Here is a 27,934-nt window from a genome sequence, read left to right as displayed (position 1 = left end):
ATTAGCAGAGAGGTTGCCTAGAATCATACTAAGCTCACAGACATGCCAAAACACACCACAGAATGCGGCCCTGCCCAACAAAAGTCAAGATCCAGCCCCACTCACCAGAATACAGGGACCAGTCCCCTCCACCAGGAAGCCTACACAATCCACTGAACCAAACTCACCCACTGGGGGAAGACACCAAAAACAACAGGAACTATGAACCTACAGCCTGTGAAAAGGAGACCCCAAACACAGTAAGTTAAACAAAATGAGAAGACAGAGAAATATGCAGCAAATGAAGGAGCACGGTAAAAACTCACCAGACCAAACAAATGGAGAGGAAATACGCACTCTACCTGAAAAAGAATTCAGAGTAATGATAATAAAGATGATCCAAAATCTTGGAAATAGAATGGAGAAAATACAAGAAACATTAACAAGAACTAAAGAGCAAACAAACAATGATGAACAACACAATAAATGAAATTAAAAATTCTCTAGAAGGAATCAATAGCAGAATAACTGAGGCAGAAGAATGGATAAGTGACCTGGGATATAAAATAGTGGAAATAACTACTGCACAGCAGAATAAAGGAAAAAGAATGAAAAGAATTGAGGACAGTCTCAGAGACCTCAGGGACAACATTAAACACACCAACATTCGAATTATAGGCATCCCAGAAGAAGAAGAGAAAAAGAAAGGGTCTGAGAAAATATTTGAAGAGATTATAGTTGAAAACTTCCCTAACACGGGGAAGGAAAGAGTCAATCAAGTCCAGGAAACGCAGAGAGTCCCATGCAGGATAAATCCAAAGAGAAACATGCAAAGACACATATTAATCAAACTATCAAAAATTAAATACAAAGAAAAAATATTAAAAGAAGCAAGGGAAAAGAAACAAATAACATACAAGGGAATCCCCACAAGGTTAACAGTTGATCTTTCAGCAGAAACTCTGCAAGCCAGAAGGGAGTGGCAGGACATATTTAAAGTAAAGAAAGGGAAAAAAGTACAACCAAGATTACTCTATCTAGCAAGGATCTCATTCACATTCGATGGAGAAATTCAAACCTTTACAGACAAGCAAAAGTTAAGAGAATTCAGCACCACCAAACTAGGTTTACAACAAAAGCTAAAGGAACTTCTCTAGGCAGGAAACACAAGAGAAGGAAAAGACCTACAATAACAAACCCAAGACAGTTAAGAAAATGGTAATAGGAATATACATATCGATAACTACTTTAAATTTAAATGGATTAAATGCTCCAACCGAAAGGCACAGACTGGCAGAATGGACACAAAAACAAGGCCTGTATATATGTTGTCTACAAGAAACCCACTTCAGACCTAGGGACACACAGAGACTGAAAATGAGGGGATGGAAAAAGATATTCCATGCAAATGGAAATCTAAAGTAAGCTGGAGTAGCAATTCTCATATCAGACAAAATAGACTTTAAAATAAAGACTATTACAAGAGACAAAGAAGGACACTACATAATGATCAAGGGATCAATCCAAGAAGAAGATATAACATTTGTAAATATTTATGCACCCAATATAGGAGCACCTCAATACATAAGGCAAATTCTAACAGCCATAAAAGGGGAAATTGACAGTAACACAAAAATAGTAGGGGACTTTAATACCCCACTTTCACCAATGGACAGATCATCCAAAATGAAAATAAATAAGGAAACACAAGCTTTAAATGATACATTAAACAAGATGGACTTAATTGATATTTATAGGACATTCCAACCAAAAACAACAGAAAACACTTTCTTCTCAAGTGCTCATGGAACATTCTCCAGGATAGATCACATCTTGGGTCACAAATCAAGCCTTGGTAAATTTAAGAAAACTGAAATCATATCAAGTATCTTTTCCGACCACAACGCTATGAGACTAGATATCAATTACAGGAAAAAATTTGTAAAAAATACAAACACATGGAAGCTAAACAATACACTATTAAGTAACCAAGAGATCACTGTAGAAATCAAAGAGGAAATAAAAAATACCTAGAAACAAATGACAATAAAAACACGACGACCCAAAACCAATGGGATGCAGCAAAAGCAGTTCTAAGAGGGAAGTTTATAGCAATACAATCCTACCTCAAGAAACAAGAAAAATCTCAAGTAAACAACCTAACCTTACACCTAAGGCAATTAGAGAAAGAAGAACAAAAAAAACCCAAAGTTAGCAGAAGGAAAGAAATCATAAAGATCACATCAGAAATAAATGAAAAAGAAATGAAGGAAACAATTGAAAAGATCAGTAAAACTAAAAGCTGGTTCTTTGAGAAGATAAAAAAAAGTGATAAACCATTAGCCAGACTCATCAAGAAAAAAAGGGAGAAGACTTAAATCAACAGAATTAGAAATGAAAAAGGAGAAATAACAGCTGACACTGCAGAAATACAAGGAATCATGAGAGATTACTACAAGCAACTATATGCCAATAAAATGGACAACCTGGAAGAAATGGACAAATTCTTAGAAAAGCACAACCTTCTGAGACTGACCCAGGAAGAAATAGAAAATATAACCAGACCAATCACAAGCACTGAAATTGAAATTGTGATTAAAAATCTTCCAACAAACAAAAGCCCAGGACCAGAAGACTTCACAGGCAAAGTCTATCAAAACTCTTACAAAATACAGCAGAGGGAGGAACACTCCAAAACTCAACTTAAGAGGCCACCATCACCCTGATACCAAAAGCAGACAAAGAAGTCACAAAAAAAGGAAACTACCAGCCAATATCACTGATGAACATAGATGGAAAAATCCTCAACAAAATACTAGCAAACAGAATCCAACAGCACATTAAAAGGATCATACACCATGATCAAGTGGGGTTTATCCCAGGAATGCAAGGATTCTTCAATATATGCAAATCAATCAATGTGATACACCATATTAACAAATTAAGGAATAAAAACCATATGATCATCTCAATAGATGCAGAAAAAGCTTTTGACAGAATTAAACACCCATTTATGATAAAAACTCTCCAGAAAGTAGGCATAGAGGGAAATTACCTCAACATAATAAAGGCCATATATGACAAACCCACAGCCAACATCGTTCTCAATGGTGAAAAACTGAAAACATTTCCTCTAAGATCAGGAACAAGACAAGGATGTTCACTCTCACCACTATTATTCAACATAGTTTTGGAAGTTTTAGCCACAGCAATCAGAGAAGAAAAAGAAATAAAAGGAACACAAATTGGAAAAGAAGAAGTAAAACTGTCACTGTTTGCAGATGACATGATACTATACATAGAGAATACTAAAGATGCTACCAGAAAACTACTAGAGCTAATCAATGAATTTGGTAAAGAAGCAAGGTACAAAATCAATGCACAGATATCCCTTGCATTCCTATACACTAATAACAAAAAATCTGAAAGGGAAATTAAGGAAACACTCCCATTTACCACTGCAACAAAAAGAAGAAAATACCTAGGAATAAACCTACCTAAGGTGGCAAAAAACTTGTACTTAAAAAACTATAAAACACTGATGAAAGAAATCAAAGATGACATAAACAGATAGAGAGATATACCATGTTTTTGGACTGGAAGAATCAACATTGTGAAAATGATTATACTACCGAAGGCAATCTACAGATTCAATGCAATCCCTATCAAACTACCCATGGTATTTTTTACAGAACTAGAACAAAAAATTTTACAATCTGTATGGAAACACAAAAGACCCTGAATAGCCAAAGCAATCTTGAGGAAGAAAAACGGAGCTGGAGGAATCAGCCTCCTTGACTTCAGACTATACTACAAAGCTACAGTAATCAAGACAGTATGGTACTGGCACAAAAACAGAAATATAGATCAATGGAACAGGATAGAAAGCCCAGAGATAAACCCATGCACATATGCTCACCTTATCTTTGAAAAGGAGGCAAGAATATACAATGGAGAAAAGACGGCCTCTTCAATAAGTGGTGCTGGGAAAACTGGACAGCTACATGTAAACGAATGAAATTAGAACACTCCCTAACACCATACACAAAAATAAACTCAAAATAGATTAAAGAGCTAAATATATGGCCAGACACTATAACACACTGAGAGGAAAACATAGGCAGAATACTCTATGACATAAATCACAGCAAGATCCTTTTTGGCCCACCTCCTAGAGAAATGGAAATAAAAATAAACAAATGGGACCTAATGAAACTTAAAAGCTTTTGCACAACAAAGGAAACCATAAAGAAGATGAAAAGACAACCCTCAGAATGGGAGAAAATATTTGCAAACAAAGCAACTGACAAAGGATTAATCTCCAAATTATAGTAGCAGTGCATGCAACTCAATAACAAAAAAGCAAAAAACCCAATCCAAAAATGGGCAGAAGACCTAACTAGACATTTCTCCAAAGAAGATATACAGATTTCCAACAGACGCATGAAAGGATGCTCAACATCACTAATCATTAGAGGAATGCAAATCAAAACCAGAATGAGGTATCACCTCACACCAGTCAGAATGGCCATCATCAAAAAATCTACAAACAGTAAATGCTGGAGAGGGTGTGGAGAAAAGGGAACCCTCTTGCACTGTTGGTGGGAATGTAAACTGATACAGCCGCTATGGAGAACCGTATGGAGGGTCCTTAAGAAACTAAAAATAATATGGCCCAGCAATCCCACCACTGGGCATATACCCTGAGGAAACCATAATTCAAAAAGAGTCATGTACCACAATGTTCATTGCAGCTCTATTTACAATAGCCAGGACATGGAAGCAACCTAAGTGTCCATCAACAGATGAATGGATAAAGAAGATGTGGCACATATATATGATGGAATATTACTCAGCCATAAAAAGAAACGAAATTGAGTTATTTGTAGTGAGGTGGATGGACCTAGAATCTGTCATACAGAGTGAAGTAAGTCAGAAAGAGAAAAACAAATCTCGTATGCTAACACATATATATGGAATCTAAAAAAAAAAAAAAAAAAGGTTCTGATGGACCTAGTGGCAGGACAGGAATAAAGACACAGACGTAGAGAATGGACTTGAGGACATGGGGAGGGGGAAGGGTAAGCTGGGATGAAGTGAGAGAGGGGCGTGGACTTATATACACTACCAAATGTAAAATAGATAGCTAGTGGGAAGCAGCCGCATAGCACAGGGAGATCAGCTCGGTGCTTTGTGACCACCTAGAGGGGTGGGATAGGGAGGGTGGGAGGGAGATGCAAGAGGGAGGGGATATGTGTATACATATAGCTGATTCAGTTTGTTATACAGCAGAAACGAACACAACATTGTAAAGCAATTATACTCCAATAAAGATGTTTATATATATATATATATATATATATATATATATATATATATATGTATTTGGCTTCCTAAACTATGCAAACCAGGAGTGACAGGAATATGCTCTGACTTTCACAACAGTTAAGTGACATTCTGGAGCAGGCACAGCATGCTTTCAAAGCTCATCACTTTACAGAATTTAAAAAGCTTGGAGTTAGATCTTGACGCCTCTATGGTACATACTGAGTTCAGCTCTTTATTAGAGCCATGGGTATTGATTTTGACTTTTCCATATTTTTAATGTCATCTTGATTTGGATACATGGGCTCTGGTGGGATGAAATTGATTAGGACTAAGCCTAAGAAAAATTATGAAGTAGGCAAAATTTATTTTTATTGGCCTTTGCCTTTCTATTGGCATCCTTTCTTCCATGACAGCTGCTCACCCATCAGGTTTCCCAGTGCTTTCATAATGTTTGGGACTTCCATTAATGCTGGACCATTCTCCCTAGAAAATTCTTCATGTTCCAGCCCAGTGAAATTTATCTGTTGAGTGTTACCATCTCTCAGTCTTTGCTTAGTGACAACTAAACACTATGACTTACAACAACTATTCTGATGAGTTAGTGAGTACTTAGTCAGCTTGGGTTGCTATAATAAGATACCATAGACTAGGTGGCTTAAACAACAGACATTTATTTCTCATGGCTCTGGAGGCTAGGAAGTCTAAGATCAAGGTACTCGCAGATCCGGTGTATGGTGAAGGCACTTCCTGCTTTGTAGCTGGTCATCTTGTTGTGTCTTCACATGGCAGAGAGGGGAGAAAGAGAGAGAGAGAGAAAGCTCCCTTGCGTCTTTTCTCATAAAGGCAATAATCTCATCATGAAGGCTCCACTTTGATGGCCTAATTACCTCCCAAAGACTTTCCCTTCAAATACCATCACCTTGGGGATTAGGTTTCAACATATGAATTTGGGGGTGATACAAACATTCAGTCCATAGCAGTACTACTATCTTAATGAGCAACTTCTCCATTTCCTAGAATACTCTTAACTTCTCTTCTCCTTTGAAAAATTAAACTCACTCAACTCAAATATAATTTCTTTGAATCTTTCCTGATTCCTTCTAGGAATGATTAGTTACCTTTTATTCCAATACTTTGTATAGGTAGTCTATGCAATTGCTGATAAGACTTTATTATTTCATTTTGTTTTAATATTTGGGGGGGTTTTGCACTGTCCTCCTTTTCTCATTAAACTCTGAGATATTCAAAGACTGGAATGTTCCCTTATTTGTTCTTATGTTTCCACTACCTAGTACAGAGTCTGGTACTTAGTAATTGTTCAATAAATACTAATTGAATAAATCAATGACTATAATAATGTGAATGCAAAATCCTCTCAGATCTGTCAAGATATCTAATCTTTCAGACGTTAAAGAGTCAACAATGCATCTCTCCACATTAAAGGATGCTTTGAGTAAATCTTTTTTTCCTGAAAAACCGATCCAAGGACAACAGCTTGCTCAGAGTCATAGCCAGCTGTACCACACATACTTTATCAGTAAACCTTGAAAATGACAGAGCCCAGCCCCACAGATCCTTTTGTTGTGAGGCCGTTTCTCTGGCCAGAATGATTCTTCATCATTGCTCTCTTTTGTGCCAGAGACAATTTAGCTGCACAATGTTCCCATCTAAGGATTTGGTATCCCCAATTCCCTGTGAGTAAACAATACATTCTTAAACAAGGCAAAACAGATATATTTCATCATAAAGTCTATTCAGTCACTGAGTCTCTTGTCCTTTTGGAAAATGACAGCACTCAGTGATTCCCAAATCCAGCCAGCCAGAGCAAAAAATATTTGGGGGTGAGTAGGCCTTTCTTCGGTGGCTCCCCCCATCACATCACATCAGCAGCCATCTACACCTCCACATAGTTTAGGCAATGACCAATGATATTCCATAAGCTGAAGTTACACTTCAAACACAAATGAGAAGAATCCATGTATAATGAGATATTCTCGTCATTCACACAGATGAGATTAACGTCCAGTGCAATGAGAAATAAAAGGATAATGTACCTCTACCCCTCATCATCAAAATTGCCTTGCTTCATGTCCTAACATGAGGAGAAGAGCATGATGAAAGACATTTGTAGGGGTACTTTAGTGGATATTGCTTCCTATTGCTATAGAAAACCATATTAAATAGCCATTTTTGTTGTTATTTTTGTGGCCAAAATATGTAATCACAAACGTATGTTCTAGACTTTTGTGGGAAGCTACATACAGGCTAAGTTAGCCGTGAAAAACAGATCATGTGGATCTTTGAATCATTTGCTTTGGCAGATATATTTATACAGTTCCTAGATATTTCCAGAAACAAATATAACATGTTGAAATGTGCAATATTTGGGACTGTGGTTAAGAAAGACATAATATATGTCAAGCAAAGGAGAAAAAAAAAACATCTGGCCTTACCAGCATACTCTAGTTTATCTCAAACCTACCTTTTATTTCCTAGACTTCTCTTATTTCTCTCCTGTTCCAGATGCCTTTCTTTAATTACTTTGTATGCTGAAAATTCAGCTAGCTTTCTTATCTAATTCCATATGTTTATAATCTTTTGTCTGAAATACTTCTGCTTGAGTTTCTTATATTCCATTTTCTAAATGTCTTTAATTAATTCCTCCAGCTACCCTCTTAATCTTATCCTCTCCCAACTTATCCAAGACCCTGCCATCAATTACTGTTAGATAATTACAATCTTTTTTTTCTCCCCTGGCATCTTCTCTTTTGCCCCAAATAGGAAGATGGCAGCATGAGTGGACAGATGATCCCACAACTCATTAGCTGTGTACAGAGTTTTGCACAAGTTTTCTTAATTCTCTGAACCTTGGTTTTCTCATCAGTTTCATCTATTTTGTTCATTACACCCCAGATAAGTAAAAAAAAAAAAAAAAAAATACTAATTAATAACTGATACAAGTAGTAGCCCTATGACTACATCCTGACCTGCTTAGTGGGAGATTTATCCCCTATCGAATATCTCCCAAATCCTCCTTCCATTTGCTCAGTGCTCCAAGACCTAGTCCTCTTGTCTGTCACATGGCATACAACCATATTTCTCCCTTCCTCCTCTTGCCCACTGGAGGGGTACCCGTGTCCTCTGTGGATGCTGAAAGTGGCATCTATGCCAGTGTTGTCCACTGTTGCCTTCCAGAGGCTGTAAGGTTGCCATTGCCCAAGGCTTAAGAGTATCCGTATCTGTAGCAAGGTTGCTGATTATCAAAGCCAGAGACAGAATACACTAACAAAAAAGATGCCTCTGTCTTTAACATCATTGCCATCACCATAGACAATCTGCTACCGCCTGTACTACTGCTTCTCCTACAGGCACCAGCAGTTCCCAATGTAGTTGACAATTTGCATGTCAATGTCCCATGGGGTAGTTTAGAGAAATGACTCTTTTAATTTACATTAGCTCTGTTGTTACACCCCTCACCCTAGGACTTGGCAGGACTGCATGGGAGTTAAGCCAAGGAGCATCTGACAGACACCTAACCACCCTTGGAATCATTCCTGTATACTCTCCACAAATCATGTTTGGACTTTCTTCTCTTTCAAACAGCTTCCCTCCTCACCCTGGGCCTTCCCCAGCTACGTAGGCCTCTCTCACCTCCTCATTTTCCAGGTGCACTCACACACACAATCCTCAAATCGAGGTTAGGCTCAAGCTGTGACTCTTGCTAAATGTAAGTTACCAATAAGAGTAACGATCTTGTGATATTACTTTGAGGATTAAGTGAATAGTGTGTGTATAGTATGTGCAACACATTTAGAATGGCATCTGGGGGCTTCCCTGGTGGCGCAGTGGTAAAGAATCTGCCTGCCAATGCAGGGGACACGGGTTAGATACCTGGTCCGGGAAGATCCCACATGCGGCAATGCAACTAAGCCCGTGCGCCACAACTACGGAAGCCCGCGCGCCTAGATCCCCTGCTCCGCAACGAGAGAAGCCACCGCGATGAGAAGCCCGCGCACCGCAATGAAGAGTAGCCCCCGCTCGCCACAACTAGAGAAAGCTCATGTGCAGTAACAAAGACCCAATGCAGCCAAAAATAAATAAAATAAATAAATTAAAAAAAAAAAAAAAGAATGCCATCTGGGGAGGAGGAACAGGGTTTCAAGGGAAGAAGCAGGCACCCTGGGACTGGTGTCTGAGAGGGGTCACACGATAGCTTTGGTGCACAACAGATCTCCAGGATGGGTATGTAATGTTCAAGAGTAAACCCCGGAAAGAGGGTGTACTCCAAGACGAAGTGTCCACTTGGTGCAATTCTACACACCAGGCCACACCTGCCCCACAGGCACCCCCAGTCGAATATGACTCATGAGGAGAGAGAAAGCTGTCAGGTTGGAAGGAGCCTTGAAGATGGGCCAAGAGACATCTCAGCAATGATCTGCCTGGACCCACCTGAGCACAAAGTGGTACATTCTATGAGAAACAGGTACAGGGGAAAGTCCCCAACTAACACCATATTTTCTCTTCCTTAGAAGAATGAGAGTTTGAAATAGAAATTACATTGAGTTATAAACAAATATATATTGTTCCCTTATGAAAGGAAAATAGTCTCAAAATAGTCTATCTCTGAATCCTGAGTTCCTTTAATGCTTTAGTGACGTCATGTTATTTCACTCCCTTCAGTTTATTGAAACTGCTGCCTCAGGGGTCAGTGATGGCCAAAAAACTGAGGAAGCCAGTATCCTTTTCTCTGTCTCATTCTAGGTGATCGCTTTACAGAACATGATGTTTCTCTCTCTGGAGGCCTCACCACCTCGCCTCCCTAACACTTTTCTCTTCCTACTGCTACTTCTCTACTCTCAAGAATCTCTTCTTTTTCCTCCTCTTTAAACAGTTTTTAAATTCTGCAGTTTCTGCAGTCTAATACCATTCTTGTCCATATCCTTGTGCATTTGTCCATAATCTCTCCTTACTTGATACTTTCTCCCAGATAATCTTATCTACCATTAGGCTTTGGTTATCACCTTTATCCTTGGTTCTCAAAAATTTTAATGCACTAAAATAACCCAAGAAAATTTTTAGAAAAGCAGATTCCTGGGCCGCATCCTCCAGGGAATCTGATTGACTATATCTGCGATAAGGCCCAAGAATCTTCATTTTTACAAGCATCCCGAAGCAAGTATCTTGGATGCAAATATTCATAGATCACCTCTTGAGACATACTAATAGAGATTGCTCATGACTTCCAAGTCACCAGTGTCTTAATCTGTTTCTTGAATTCCAGACCCATATTTCCATCTAGCTACTTAATATTTCCATTTCCTAAAATGTAATGCAATAGTCTGAAAAACAAATTTTATTACTTCATCCCCCCCAAACACAATTTACTTCCTTGTTTGCACTTTTTGTCTTAATAGCACTATCAACTCAATCTAGAAACTAGAGATTCTCTCTACTTATCATCCAATAAGTCACCCAGTTCTATTAATTTTATCTCCAAAATATCTCTCAAATGTATCCCTTAGCTCTGCCAAATTTAAATATCCAATGTTCTTCCCTGGGCAATTCAAATAGCCCCTTACCTGACCTCTCTGCTCCCAGGCTCTCTCACCTCCAGTCTTCTTCTCCACACTGCCAGCACTTCATTCTCTAAAAGGCAGATCCAAGCATGTCAGTACAATGCGAGAGCAAAAATCAAAACCAGAAACAAAACAAACCTTTGATGTTTTCTTGGCTTACAAAATTGCTAACGCGCTAGTACAGCATTTAAGAATTTGCCCAATCTGAATCCAATCTCAAACCAAACCCCTTCTCTTCAGCCTTCTCACCATACATAACATAAGCTCACTATGTTCACCCCTATTATGCTACCATACTTCAAGCATACTTCTCTGCTAAGAAAATGCCCTTAACCCCATCACAAGATGTTGAAATCCTTTCCAAGGTTTCAAACCACACCTTCCAATGAAATATGTCAAAGACAAAATTATAAGCTGTCCCCATAATACTCCTTAAATGTGAAGATGTCTTCATTTATTTATTTATTAACCAAATATTTGTTAAACGTCTATGACACACTAGGTCTTACGTTAGGCACTGACAATCCAACAATGAATAAGATAGATTCTGTTTGTGTGTGTGTGTTTGGTTGTGTGAGATGAGAGACATAAGGGAGAGAAGAGGAGAGCAAGAGTGTGTTTTGAAGGGAGAGGAGAGGAACCCTGTTTTGGAGGGCACTATGGATTGGCTTGCTCTTCTAAACCCAAACAACATTTCTAGGTACAGAGGCTGAAAAGCTAAAATCCACATGCATTACTTAGGGTAGGGCGAGCCTGTTATAACCAAAAGATCAAGCAATAACCCAGTGACTTAAAGAAGATTCAAGTTTCTTTTTTTTCCCCCTCACTCATGGAATCATCCAAAATGGTTAAATGGACTTTGCTCCACAAAGTCAGCCTGAAATCCAGGGTAGCAATACAGCTCTACAGCCTCTGGCTTTATTGTTATCCACATGGTTGATCCTGGGTCAGATTCCAGCCAACAATAAGGAGAAAAAAATGTGGATAAGGTATGACCATTGTCTTAAGGCATATATTACTTCTACTTGCATCTTCTAGGCAAGAACTTTGACATACAACCACATATAACTTCAGGGGAGATTGGAAAACAGAATGTAGCTATGTACTCAAGAAGGAGAAAATTGATTATTTCAGTCAACTAACAGTGCTTTTCATGAAACATTTCCTAGATTCCCTTATGGTGAGATTCCAGGTATTATCTTAGAGTTTGGATACAGATTCATTTCAGGAGAGAAGCAAAGTGAGAAGCTTCCGTGTTGCTTGTGTAGATCAGGGCAAAGGCACCCTGGTTCTGGAATGGACAACTACAGCAGTCACTTCCTGATTCTACAGGTAGTTTCCTCCTTTGGCAGATTCTTGGCAAAGGCTGAGGTATCATTCTGGAACAGGCAGCCATGATGACATATTTCTGATTCTGTAATAATGCTTCTGATTACGGTGGAGGCAGCACCTCCCCTGGCCCAATTCCACTGTGTGGATTTGGAAGTGTTTCCTGAAATTTCAACATGGTTTTTCTTCAGCCCTCCCAGTGATTCTGTAAGTCACATAATACCATGTAATAACTCCCTGCGTGCTTAGGTAGAGTGGATTCTATTCTTGACAACTGAGCTCTGAGCAATATACCTTTTATGTCTCCAAAAGCCTGAAATCTCCTTAGAGATCTCTGGCTCACATTTTCATGAATGTACAGACAATTTACATTGAATTCCGAAAAGCATTTACTAAGAGATATGTCAGTCTATGGATCCCCAAAGAGTGTAGGAAAGAGTATTAATTTCACTAATATTTCTAAGATCCTACCCTCAAACCTTAGTACCCAACTGCCCTACATTTTATAGACCTCGGAAGATCTGTTATGTTGGGGGCAGGGAGAAGTAATACAAGATGCCTAGTGAGTGAAGCCACAACCAGAGCTCTTTCTTTAAAATGTATTATATTTAAATTTCAATCAAAATGTCATTTATTATGAAAGGTGGAGTACTTAGGAGAAACTGGACTGAGGTGTGAAATTTACTTTGAAATGCATCAAAAAAATAAAGTGGAATGAGGAATGGATAGAAAAAGAGACACATGGATAGATACATGATAAAGCAAGTAAAGTAAAATGTTAATGGGGCAGAATCCAAGTGGCATATATATGGCTGCATACTGTAAAATTATTTCAGCTTTGCTGTATGTTTGAGACTTTTCACAATAAAATGTTGGAAAAATATTGTTCACTAAAAGTAATATGCTTCTTGTACATATGCAAACAGGACAGAGTTACATCTTGAGAAAAGTAGTAATTCTCTACCTTTCTTTGATTTATGTACTGCCAATTTGGATGTATTCATCCATATTTTCCTTTGTTTATCACAAGCATAAAATATACATACATAAATATAAGGATTTAATATCAAATGGGATAACAGTATATTGCATTTTGTAAATTGCTTTTTTACTTTATAAATGCATCATGGATAGCTTTCCAAGTCAATTCATATAGATCTCTGTCCTTTTTAAAAGGTGTGTAGTATATCAGAATATGAATTACCCAATTTGTTCAATTATCCTGTTATTGATGACTCTTCAGATTGTCTCCGGTTCTTTGTTGCCAAAAATCATGTAATAAATTTCTCATGCATATGTCTTTAAATACTTAAATATTTTTCTATCTAGTAAATGAGTACTTGGAAGTAGAATTGCTGGTTAGGGAGGCATATATATTTTATATTTTAATTAGCTCTGCCGGATAACTTTCTAAGAAGGTTGTTTATAGTCCAACCAAGAGTGAATGAGAATCTCTCTTTTCCCACAGTCTCACAAGCACTACAGATTATTAGTCATGGGCATTCTGATGGTGATCATGATGTTTTAGGATTTTTTCCAGAGGAAACAAGACTGCAGAATGGAGATTAAGTCCAGAACAAATGATTTACTAAGACCACATAGGTTACTAATGCCAGAATAGGGAAAGGAACTATGGACTTCTAATTTACAACGATTCTTTCTTTCTTTTTTTGAACATAGCCTAAAGATACTAAGTAAAAGCATTTATGGGTGATAGTTTCCATTTCTTATCAAAATGAAAATGTTGTTATCTTTCCATCAAGTTTAGTTACTTTTAGTCTCTCAGCTTCCTGATATTTCAGTTCTGTGACCCTAACTGTAGGCAGTGGTCAAATACAGAGTGTAAAATGGAAGGGATGCCTCAATGTACTATCAACCAGGGAGTGACAGAAGTGTGACACAGCCTCCTCTCACACTGCTCCCAGAAAGGCATGGGCCAAGGTGGTGACACTGAACACAGAGAATGCGCATTAATGTGCACAGTCAGCCTGCCACAGAGCGCCCAAGCTCACTTTGCAAACTTAGGCAAATCTTTCCACTTCCCTGTTTGCATTTTCCTTATATGTAAAATAAAGAGGTACTTCTCACACACAAGGAAGCTTATTCTATGTTTTGAAACAAAAATGTTAGCCAAGCCTCAAGATATGTAGTAAAACCTTATTTTAATATAATCTATCCTATAAAGAAAATAAGTAAAATGAGAAGGAACAAAAACTTAGGAACAAGACACATTACATAGCATGCCTTTGTCTGATTCTGGAGTATTTGAGTAATTGTGTTGTATTCCCCTGCATTATCTATTTTGAAAGTATTTTTCTCTGTAGGATGGAAGCAGCTATTCAAATACTTCACAGCAAATACTTAGGTAATTTAAGATACATACTCTTCCCCCATAACAGAAGTAGTATACAACCGTTTCCCACTCACAGATTAAATCACAGAAAAATGTTATTTTTATGGAACAACTCCTTATGGTAAAGCTTCAAAGGATCTCTACTACACCTCCTTTCTTCTCTTTATGGGCCAGAAAGATTTTTTTAAATGAGCTGGTCAGTATATTTTCCTAATGTCAGAGAAGCATAGAACCAACAGTAAATAATGATAAGCCCTAAAACTTGATGATCTGCTACTCATCTAAAGGCGAACTAATTATTGAAGGCCTGGAATGAATGAAAGTGGGGCAAGTAAATCAAAATTTCCAGGTAACTAGGCACAGTTAGTGTTGATTGTGGCTGTTCTTAATCTTAGGGGAAAAAAATCACTTTTGGGGGGACTGTATCTTCAAGTTCTCAGGTACCCTGAAGTCTAGGGAGTACTCAAATCCTTCCAAACATTCTGAACCAAGCTTTCTACAAAGAAAGGACGGCGATGTAGGCAGGACCAACACACTAGGGGATGGACCTTTTTTAAAATCACTAAGGAAGCTGAAAGCATGTTGCTGTGGTGTTAACTCAGTGCATCTGTGGACCAGTCCTCTTTGAGATCACGGTCATTTACTGTATTACTTGTTCCCATGTCAGTAAGGTAGGAATGCGTGGACTGGGGCTACCTCCAGCTTGGAATAATTTCTTATTGCCCGCCCTCCCCGCAACAACCACACACACACACAAACACATATTCGGGGAAGGCCCGGGGACAGGCAGTCTAGTTTAGCTGTTCTAAGTTGTACGGGAATATATTCACTTTTCTTTGGGTTATCTCTTCAACATTCAAGTACAATATCAAGATATCAGCCTATGAAAAAGGAACCAAGAGGACCACTTGTCCTGCTTTTGGATGTAAGTTAAGGAGAAGCGGCCGTCTCAGGATATCCTTAGTTCGATCTAGGCCAGTGGTTCTTAACTGAAGGTGATTTGGCAATATCTGGAGACATTTTTGGTTTTCACAACTGAAGAGGAGGTACACCACTGGCATCTAGTGGGTAGAGACAAGGATGCTGCCAAACATCCTACAATGCAGAGGACACTCCCCCCCAAAAAATAATTATCCAGTCCAAATGTCAGTATGCCAATACTGCAGAGGTTGAGAAATCTTCAACTAGCTCACAAGGGCTGGCATGTCACCAACAGGTTTAGGGCCAATAACTTGCTTAAGCTTTTAATCACCATTCTCTCTCTCTCTCCCTCCTTCCCTCCCTCCCTCTCTTCCTCCTTTGCTCTCTCCCTAGCTCCAAATATGGGAGACAGACTACTCAGTTACCAACTGGAAAGATTCAAATATTGTAATCACAGCTAACTCCTTTTTAGAAATAAGACTACTATTGGTCATTTCTTAAATTTCTTAGTATTCACATTTCTTGTGAGTTTAATGATTAATGTAAGTAAAGTGAATCATTCCAGCTTTAAAATCCATTTTGGATTATGACTATTTGAACTGGCCATGTTAATATACAATATACAATGCAATATGATCAACTTAAGTGTCCTCACTTTTAGGTTATTTGAGGTCAAAAAACTAACAATATTCAAGGAAAATATTCAAGCCAACCATGGAAATGGATTTTAGTTTCTTTGCACACTCATGTAAAACACACATAGTTACTCATGTTTTTTGAATATGAAGAATAATCATATAGGAAAATTTTCTATTTGGTTTGACATCTATGGATTAATTTAACTAAGCCAGGTGGCAGAACATCAGTCTATGTAGATTTATGCCAAAGGCAAACACAAGGTATTCTCTAGCCCAGGTAACTTACTGATTACACTGCAAAATAAAATAGTTGCAAATGTTGACAATACACATTTGCTCATATGTGAAAAGATCATTTCCTCTATATTTATGGAGAAATTGTATAATCTGAATCCTTTGATATAATAAAGAAAGTAGAAAATTAGTTTACTGTCTTCACAAATCCTGGCTTTCAAGCCAATTGCCTTGCTGTAAAGATTCTCTTTTGGATGTCAGAAGTTGACAAGCAACTGTTTCTTCCTCTTTACACTCCTGCTATTACAGTCTTAAACCACTCCCAGGACCATCCATCCAGGACCAGCTACATAACTTTTGGTACCAAGTGAAAAATGAAAAGATGGGGCCTCTTGTTTAAAAATTATTAAGAATTTCAAGATAATGACATGGTGATAGCAGAACAGTAAACCAAACATGGGCCTTTGTAAGCCTGGGACCCTCTGCAACTGCACTTCACAGGCCCGTGAAGCCAGCTCTGCTTCCGTCCTACCCCAATAGATTCTTGTGAGGTCATATACACAGAAATGCCATTTTAAGCTATTAAGCTGCAGGGTCTCCACAGTCAGTTTAAACAGGCTCTGCACTGCACAACTCTGTAAGGGCATTCATATCAGGGGCTGAGGGAATTGCATCCTCTGGATTGTCTGGCATACAACGTGCATACTCACGTGTGCCTGCCGTAAACACCAGATACACAAACGAAACTCTTATCTATTTTAGCAGAGTCCTAATACGCAGCTGATACCTTTCTCATCCACCAAAATAAAAAGAGAAATGATTCAGTTAATCTTCAAATTCAGTTACTCTTCTACCTTTCCCTTTGTGATCAGTCACTGAAGAGGGTGTTTCACATTTATTAAACTCTAGTTCAAAGATCATAAGAAAATTCCCTTGTATTTTTCTCATAAACAGAAATATATTCCATGCCTTCCAAATATTCGAAGCATTGGTTTTATAGGATTTCCATGACAGTATAACCCATTTATGGATCATAGTTTTATCATGGTTTACCTATTACTTGAGGCAGCAGTGGGATCTATGAAAGACCTCCTGGGTCGGTCAGAGGGAATGCCCCATGAACACTGAGCCAGCACAGAGCGTTAGTGAATATTCAAGCCGGAAGTAATCTAAGAATTTATCTTTTCCCACCCTCTCCTTAAATGGATGAGGAACTGAAAACTGCACTTGCCACAGGTCACATATGTAGAAGTTGGAAGAGTAAAGACTAGATCCCAGATTCCGGGGATCTTGATTTCCAGTACAATCAGAGTATAATATATGTGCTTAAATCAGACTTATCCTGAGTGAAAAGTGATAAATGCTTCTGTCAGCATGAGAAAAATCAATGTCTTCTGAATAACTGTAACCGTGACTCAGATTTGACAGATAGCATGTTATCGGTTACCAGTCAGGTGCTGTGAACTTACACCATCACGATGGCACAACTGCTGGAAACGGATGCTGTTTGTCACTGCATTATATTAGCACATTTGTTAAGATTCTTTATGTGTTGTCACTGTAAACCCTCTCTCTTCAGGTGTTTATAACAAGCTCATAAGCATTCAGTTCATATTCAGACATCTGAAACATAAAACTATCTGCAATAAAAAGAATTTAGAAGTATTTGCTAAAAATGCAAAACCATCTCAGGCACTTACAACATTTTATCAAACAGAAAAGGGAATGTTCACAACTCTTAAACAAATATTTTGCAATATGCTTAAATCTGAAAATCATCTCTAAATCTTGAAAGACACATTTTATTATTTCTCCACTTACAGCAAACCATCAGAATTACTGCCCTCCAAAGTTATGTCGCTTTGTCATTGTCTTTCTGTTTTTTACTTGGAGTGACTGTTCCTCTCTCTCACCATAACAGAGGGAGCACAATTCTTACCGTCAGAACCAGGCTGTGTGAGTTCTTCCTTAGAAGCTCATGTTTCCTACCACTTCTGTAATACAGAACTGATTGTTTTCCTGTCGATTCATTACTTCTAGATATTCTTTGCCCCAAAGGGATTATAAGATTTTTTCTTCTGAAGAGTATTAAAACTGAATCTCTCCTAAAATTTGGCCATTAGTATCAAATATTAATAGTCTGATGCCCCATTGTTCTAAAAAAGACATTCATAATTTCTATAAAGGTTAGTCCTCCTCCTAAGGTGATATATTTGTAACTTGGTGAGCCTACACTATTTTCATCATCCAAAAACACTGACATGAAATAATATATGGAATAGGAGCTGTTTCTAAAACAATATATCAGATATTTTTGCATGTTAGTATAGGTTACATTATTGGCCCCAATTCTTCATCCCTCCCAGTATTCATACTTTCAGTCTTGTGATTTTGCAATTCTGTCCCTTGGCCTTGGACTTGACCATGTGACTTATATTGCTCAACATGATCTGAGTAGAAATGCAGAATTACCGTTGCTCTTTTGTATCTTTTCCATTGCCATGAGAAGGGCTTGCTAATAAATGATTCTTGTTTACAAGCCACTGAATTTTGAAGTAGTTTCTTATTCAACAGTTGGGTTTTCAGTGTCAAAATCAGGAGCAAAACTAGCTGAAAATACCATATTTGGACTTCTCCTGGAGTCCAAAACAAGGCCAAAAAGCACTCTGTCTTAAGTTATCATGCTGATCCTCAAACACAGAGGAAAATGCTTCCATTTGGAAACCAGAATAGATGAAAATGGTCCACAGTTGTGGTGTTTGCTGAGAAAAACATGGCTCCTCATCTTTTCTGAAGAAGTAGTTTCCAAAGTTCAGATACTCTGGAAATGTTTCCATATCTGGAAACTAGAGCTTCCTTGCCATTCTGAAAATACCCCACTTTAGATAATCTGTACCTCTCACTTAGAATCACATTGCTATTTCCCCAGAATAGAGTGTTTAATTCTTATTTAACACGATTTTGTAGTCAATGGACAACTACTCTTTTTCCAAATTATTAAATAATAGATTTTTAAATTTGTGTTTTGTTTTAATGCTTAGAACTAAAGAATTCAAGTTGGATATACAGAGAACTTGGATTCTGCATAATTCTCATGAATACTATAAACCTTTGACCCAAATGGCAAAGTAATTTCAATTGTACTAATATTTAAATAAATGAAAGAATAGAAATAAATAAGTTAGGACAATAGATTCTTCCATCATGTTTACTGGTTTCATAAAGTATTTTCTAACTAAAATATGGATGCTTCCCCACAAGTATAAGTGCTCTTATGATTTAATTCAGGACAGTTTTGGCCTGAGACTTGCTTCAAAAGTGAATTCAGGATGTTTACTCAAAAAAGCAACAGTGTAAATGAAACAAATAGCTAATGAAGGTAGAGAAATTATAAATAATTTTAATTATTAAATTATCTGAAAATGGATTTTGCCCATGGAAACAAATAACTATTTTTCATTTACTTCCTGTACAGTAAGCAAAATGGCTTTAGAGGTTTAAAGAAAAATCAATGTTTTTCATTACCTGAAGACCTTGCTGAGGACTGAGAGTATTTTTCTGCTGTTGACATCTCATTAAGATTATTTAACAACTAAGCAATCCATTTGCCTCCTTGGTGCTAAAATTGATATATTTTTCAAAATACAGTCCAGAGTTTTCAAAGAAAAACCCATAGATTTTGACCCAATGTCAATACCTATCACTGAAAAGTGTGGAATAAAATGAAACAATAAATGTGTTGAATCAAGAGGACAGAAAATATATTAAGCAATAAATAAAGTCCTGCCTTAATGATGCCATTAAAAGTGGCAAAGACATAACACGAAAATTCTTTTATAATGAGATTACTTTTTAAGTTCCTACTTTGTATTAATTGGATATTGACAATATATTAATTTTATCATTTTATAAGTATGCATTAGAAAACATGAGTATTTTGTTATCTATTTTCACACACAGAGAGGCATTTTCTAGATTCTTTTAGACAGAAAAACAAGATTCCTATGTTTGTTCATTTTTGATATAAATTCAGGCTTACAGAAAGGTTATAAGAATAGTTCCTAGAATTAGAATTTCCATGTACCCTCCATCCAGATTTTCTAAATGGTAATATTTTACCATATTTGCTTTATCACTCCAACTCTTAAAATATATATATTAAAACTGCTTAAGGGTAAACTGCAGATGGTATTGTATTCATGCCTAAATATTCAATGTGCATATCTTAAAACAGTTGTCATACATAATCACAGTACAGTCACTAATACCAGGAAATTAACATTGAAGATGGCAGTGGGGGAGGATGCAGAGTTCTCATCTCCCCACAACTAGGGTGCCTGCCAGATGCTGGTGGGGGACCTTGACGGCCAAGGAGATGGAAGGAACCCCCGAGTGACCAGGTAGGACGAGGCGGGGAGTAAGTAGGGAGGAGAAGTGGAGGCTGGACACAACCGGCACACCTGAGGGGTGGCTGGGAGTGGGGAGGGGTTCCCATGCCTGGAGGGACCCTCGGGGGATCGGGGGATCATGCGGGAGTGTGCCTAGAGTCTCCCCTGCCCAGTCGGGCCTGGGAAGCCTGCTGGGCTCCCAGGCCTGGTCCTCCATTCTCCGGGGCCCCTACCACCATCCTGGATCTTAGGGGCTGGGAGGGAGGGATAAGGGGGGAAGATGAGGAGAGGCGGATGGTGGGGGGGAATCCTCCAGGACTGGAGGATCGGGGGAAGCGTGGTGGGCATTTCCCCCACCCACTCGGCCCCAAGAAGCCTTCTGGGGTCCCAGGCTTGGTCCTCTGCCCTCCAGAGGCCCCCTCTAGCAGCAGGGGTCCTAGGGGCCTAAGAAGGAGGGAAAGGAGAGAAGATGAAGAGAGGCCAAAGGGGAGGGGCCCTCCGGGATTGGAGGATCAGGGGGGAACACGCCTAGCATTTCCCCCACCCACTCTGGCCCAGTGAGTCTGCTGGGGTCCTGGACCTGATCTTCCGACCTCCAAGAGCAGAGGCACACCTGGGCCCCCCCTGCTGCATTGAGCCTAAGGACCCTCCCCCTCCGGCCCGCCACCACCCCCAGGACCTTTTCCCACACTGTGGGTCCTAAGAATAGGCCCTGCCCACCACCTAAACCCCACCCCTGCCTAACCCCCGCCTCCCACAGCCAAGGCCTTTTCTGGCTTTTTTTTTCTTGTTCTCCTCTATTTTACTATTGCGATTCTGTTTTACCTTCCAGGTGTTGTTTTGTCTATGTTTTGATTTTTTTTATTCTCTCTAACATATCTGTTACTTTTCTAATCTAATTTTATTTTTTACTCTGTGTTATTGTTCAGCTCCTTTTTTCTTGCTGCCCCACGTGGCTTGCAGGATTCTTGGTTCACAAGCCGGGGGTCGGCCCAGAGCTCCTGCAGTGGGATCTCCAAGTCTGAACCACTGGACTAACAGAGAACCTCAGGCCCCAGGGAATATTCATCGGAGTGAGGTCTCCTGGAGGTCTTCATCTCGGCACCAAAACCCAGCTCTATCCAACAGCCTACAAACTCCAGAGCTGGAAGCCTCAGGGCAAACAACCAGTACAACAGGAAAACAATCCCAACCATCAAAAAAAAAAAAAAAAATGAGATGACGAAAAAATATGTCACTGATGAAGGAGCAAGGTAAAAACCTACAAGACCAAATAAATGAAGAGGAAATGGGCAACCTACCTGAAAAAGAATTCAAAGTAATGATAGTGAAAATGATCCAGAATCTCGGAAATAGAATGGAGGCAAGGATTGAGAAAATACAACAAATGTTTAACAAAGATCTAGAAGAACTAAAGAACAAACAAAAAGAGATGAACAACACAATAACTGAAATGAAAAATACACTAGAAGGAATCAATAACAGAATAACTGAGGCAGAAGAACAAATAAGTGAGCTGGAAGGCAAAAAGGTGGAAATAACTGCTGAGGAGCAGAATAAAGAAAAAAGAATGAAAAGAATTGAGGACAGTCTCACAGACCTCTGGGACAACATTAAACACACTAACATTCAAATTATAGGGGTCCCAGAAGAAGAAGAGAAAAACAAAGGGATTGAGAAAATATTTGAAGAGATTATAGTGGAAAAATTCCCTAACATGGGAAAGGAAATAGTCACCCAATTCCAGGAAATGCAGAGAGTCCCATACAGGATAAACCCTAGGAGAAACAACACAAGACACATATTAATCAAACTAACAAAAATTAAGTTCAAAGAAAAAATATTAAAAGCAGGAAGGGAAAAGCAAAAAATAACATACAAAGGAATCCCCATAAGGTTATCAGCTGATTTTTCAGCAAAAACTCTGCAGGCCAGAAGGGAGTGGCAGGATATACTTAAAGTGATGAAAGAGAAAAACCTACAACCAAGATTACTCTACCCAGCAAGGATCTCATTCAGATTCAACGGGGAAATCAAAAGCTTTTCAGACAAGCAAAAGCTAAGAGATTTCACACACAAAACCAGCTTTACAACAAATGTTAAAGGAACTTCTCTAGGTGGGAAACACAAGAGAAGAAGAAGACCCACAAAAACAAACCCAAATCAATAAAGAAAATGGTAATAGTAACATACATATTGATAATAACCTTGAATGTAAATGGATTAAATGTTCCAACCAAAAGACACAGACAGGCTGAATGGATACAAAAACAAGACACATATATCTATGCTGTCTACAAGAGACCCACTTCAGACCTAGGGACACATACAGACTGAAAGTGAAGGGATGCAAAATATTCCATGCAAATGGAAAGCAAAAGAAAGCTGGAGTAGCTGGAGTAGTAATACTCATAGCAGATAAAATAGAATTTAAAATAAAGACTGTTACAAGAGGCAAGGAAGGACACTACATAACGATCAAGGGATCAATCCAAGCAGAAGATATAACAATTATAAATATTTATGCACCCAACATAGGAGTACCTCAACACATAAGGCAAATGCTAACAACCATAAGAGGGGAAATCGACAGTAACACAGTAATAGCAGGGGACTTTAACACCCCACTTACACCAATGGACAGATCATCCAAACAGAAAATAAATAAGGAAACACAAGCTTTAAATGACACAATAGACCAGATAGATCTAATTGTTATTTATAAAACATTCCACCCAAAAGTGGCAGAATACACTTTCTTCTCAAGTGCACACAGAACATTCTCCAGGATAGATCACATCTTGGGTCACAAATCAAGCCTCGGAAAATTTAAGAAAATTGAAATCTCATCAAGCATGTTTTCTGACCACAACGCTATGAGACTGGAAATCAATAACAGGAAAAAAAACTGTAAAAAACACAAATACATGGAGGCTAAACAGTGCACGACTAAATAAGCAGGAAAGCACTGAAGAAATCAAAGAAGAAATAAAAAATACATAGAAACAAATGACAATGAAAGCACGATAACCCAAAACCTATGGGATGCAGCAAAAGCAGTTCTAAGAGGGAAGTTAATAGCAATTCAGTCTCACCTCAAGAAACAAGAAAAATCTCAAATAAACAATCTAACCTTACACCTAAAGCAACAAGAGAAATAAGAACAAAGAAAAACCAAAGCCAATAGAAGGAAAGAAATCATAAAGATCAGAGCAGAAAAAAATAAAATAGAAATGAAGAAAACAATAGCAAAGATCAATAAAACTAAAAGTTGGTTCTTTGAGAAGACAAACAAAATTGATAAATCTTTAGCCAGACTCATCAAGAAAAAAAGAGAGAGGATGCAAACCAGTAAAACTGGAAATGAAAAAGGAGAAATCACAACTTACATTGCAGAAACACAAAGGATTATAAGAGACTACTACAAACAACTATATGCAAATAAAATGGACAACCACGAAGAAATGGACAAATTATTGGAAAGGTACAATTTTCCAAGACTGAACCAGGAAGAATTAGAAAATATAAACAGACCTATCACAAGTAATGAGATTGAAACTGTGAGTAAAAATCTTCCAACAAACAAAAGTCCAGGACCAGATGGCTTCACAGCTGAAATCTATCAAACATTTAGAGAAGAGATAACACCCATCCTTCTCAAACTCTTCCAAAAAATTGCAGAGGGAGAAACACTCCTAAATTCATTCTATGAAGCCACCATCACCCTGATGCCAAAACCAGAAAAAGATACCACAAAAAAAGAAAATTATAGACCAATATCACTGATGAACATAGATGCAAAAATCCTTAACAGAATACTAGCAAACAGAATCCAACAACACATTAAAAGGATCATACACCATGATCAAGTGGGATTTATCCCAGGAATGTGAGGATTGTTCAATATATGCAAATCAATCAATGTGATACACCACATTAACAAATTAAGGAATAAAAACCATATGATCATCTCAATAGATGCAGAAAAAGCCTTTGACAAAATTCAACACCCATTTATGATAAAAACTCTCCAGAAAATGGGCATACAGGGAACCTACATCATCATAATAAAGGCCATATATGACAAACCCACACTGAACATCATACTCAATGGTGAAAAACTGAAAGCATTTCCATTAAGATCAGGAACAAGACAAGGATGTCCACTCTCACTACTCTTATTCAACATAGTTTTGGAAGTTCTAGCCATGGCAATCAGAGAAGAAAAAGAAATAAAAGGAACACAAATTGGAAAAGAAGGAAAACTGTCACTGTTTGCAGATGACATGATACTATACATAGAAAATCCTAAAGATGCCCCCAGAAAACTACTAGAACTAATCAATGAATTTGGTAAGGTTGCAGGATACAAAATTAATGCACAAAAATCCCTGGCATTCCTATACAGTAACAATGAAAAATCAGAAAGAGAAATCAAGGAAACACTCCCATTTACCATTGCAACAAAAAGAATAAAATACCAAGGAATAACCTACCTAAGGAGGCAAAAGTCCTGTACTTAGAAAACTATAAAACACTGATGAAAGAGATCAAAGATGACATAAACAGATGGAGAAATATACCATGTTCTTGGATTGGAAGAATCAATATTGTGAAAATGACTCTGCTACCCAAAGCAATCTACAGAATCAATGCAATCTCTATCAAACTACCAATGGCACTCTTCACGGAATTAGAACAAAAAATTTTACAATTTTTATTGAAACACGAACGACCCCAAAGAGCCAAAGCAATCTAGAGAAAGAAAAATGGAGCTGGAGGAATCAGGCTAACTGACTTCAAACTATACTACAAAGCTACAGTAATCAAGGCACTATGGTATTGGGACAAAAACAGAAATATAGATCAGTGGTATAGGATAGAAAACCCATGCACATATGGTCACCTAATCTATGACAAAAGAGGCAAGAACCTACAATGGAGAAAAGACAGTCTCTTTGATAAGTGGTGCTGGGAAAACTGGACAGCTACATGGAAAAGAATGAAATTAGAACACTCCCTAACACCATACACAAAAATAAACTTCAAACGGATTAAAGACCTAAATGTAAGACCAGACACTATAAAACTCTTAGAGGAAAACATAGGCAGAACACTCTATGACATAAGTCACAGCAGGGTCCTTTTGACCTACCTCTTAGAGAAATGGAAATAAAAACAAAAATACACAAATCGGACCTAATGAAACTTAAAACCTTTTGTACAGAAAAAGTAAAACACAAACAAGATGAAAAGACAACCCTCAGAATGGGAGAAAATATTTGCAAACAAAGCAACTGACAAAGGATTAACTTCCAAAATTTACAAGCAGCTCAGGCAACTCAATATCAAAAAAACAAACAACCTAATCCAAAAATGGGCAGAAGACCTAAAAAGACATTTCTTCAAAGAAGATATACAGATTGCCAACAAACACATGAAAGAATTCTCAAAATCACTAATTATTAGAGAAATGCAAATCAAAAGTGCAATGAGGTATCACCTCATACCGGTCAGAATGGCCATCATCAAAAAATCTACAAACAATAAATGCTGGAGAGAGTGTGGAGAAAAGGGGACCCTCTTGCACTGTTGGTAGGAATGTAAATTGATACAGCCATGATGGAGAACATAAGGAGGTTCCTTAGAAAACTATAAATAGAACTACCATATGACCCAGCAATCTCACTACTGGGCATATACCCCAAGAAAACCATAATTCAAAAGGACACACGTACCCCAATGTTCACTGCAGCACTATTTACAATAGCCAGGACATGGAAACACCTAAATGTCCAATGACAGATGAATGGATAAAGCAGATGTGTAAATATATACAATGGAATATTACTCAGCTATAACAAAGGAATGAAATTGGGTCATTTGTAGAGATGTGGATGGAGCCAGAGTCTGTCATACAGAGTGAGGTAAGCCAGAAAGAGAAAAACAAATATCGTATATTAACGCATATATGTGGACTCTAGAACAATGGTACAGATGAACCTATTTGTAGGGCAGGAACAGAGACGTAGACGTAGAGAACGCACGTGGGGACACAGGGCAGGAAGGGGAGGGTGGGACGAATTGAGATATTAGGTTTGACATAAATACACTACCACGTGTAAAATAGATAGCTAGTGGGAACCTGCTCTATAGCTCAGGGAGTTCAGCTTGGTGCTCTGTGATGACCTAGATTGGGGGAGGAGGGTGGGAGGGAGGTCCAAGAGGGAGGGGATATAGGTATACATATAGCTGATTCACTTCATTGTACAGCAGAAACTAACACAACATTGTAAAGCAATTTTACTCCAATTAAAAAAAAAAACATTGATACTATCAGATAATCTATAAACCTCATTCAGTTTCACCAATTATCCCAACAATGCTGTTTAGAGCAAAAGAAAATCTCAGTTCTTATACTACCTTCAGATGTAATATCTGTTTAGTCTCTCTTAGTCTAGAAAAGTTTCTCAGAAAGATTTCATTTTCATTCACAGATAAGAGTACAATCTTATTATCTTTTAGAATGTCCCTCATATTGGGCTTGTCTCATGTTTTCTTATGATTCAATTCAACATTTGCATGTTGGGCCAGGAATATCATAGAAGTGATGTTTTGTTCTTCTCAGTGCAACATATCAAGAGGCACATGATGTCAATTCATCCCAGTGCTGGTGATGTTAACTTTGCTCACTTGTTTAAGGAGGTGTCTGTCAAGTCACCACTGTAAAGTTAATACTTTTTCCCTTTTAATTAGTAAGTATCTTATGGGAACATAGTTTGAAGTTAATATGTAAATATCCTGGCACTTTTCACACTCTCATGATTTTTTAAAATTTCCTCTGTATCAATAGTTATTTCCCCCTTACCATTTCTTACTTTGTATATTTGTGCGTCCTCACTTTTTCTTGATTAAGTTAGCCAGTGGTTTGTCTATTTTTTTAATTAAAAATAACCCAGGATTTTATTTATTCATTAGATTTATTGTTTTACTACTATCTCATTATTTTCTACTTTTATTGTTATTATTTTTCACTTTACTTTTATCTGGTTTAATTAATTTTTTTCTAGATTCCTGTTCCCAGATATTAATTCATTTACTTCAGTTCTTTAATGTACACTGAAAAGGTGTTTAAGGCTGGAAAAGTTTCAGTGATCACTAATGTAACACATAGATTCTAATATGTAG

Source organism: Eschrichtius robustus, chromosome 5, assembly GCF_028021215.1.
Source record: "Eschrichtius robustus isolate mEscRob2 chromosome 5, mEscRob2.pri, whole genome shotgun sequence".
NCBI classification, from domain to species: domain Eukaryota; kingdom Metazoa; phylum Chordata; class Mammalia; order Artiodactyla; family Eschrichtiidae; genus Eschrichtius; species Eschrichtius robustus.
This window is presented reverse-complemented; position numbering follows the sequence as displayed.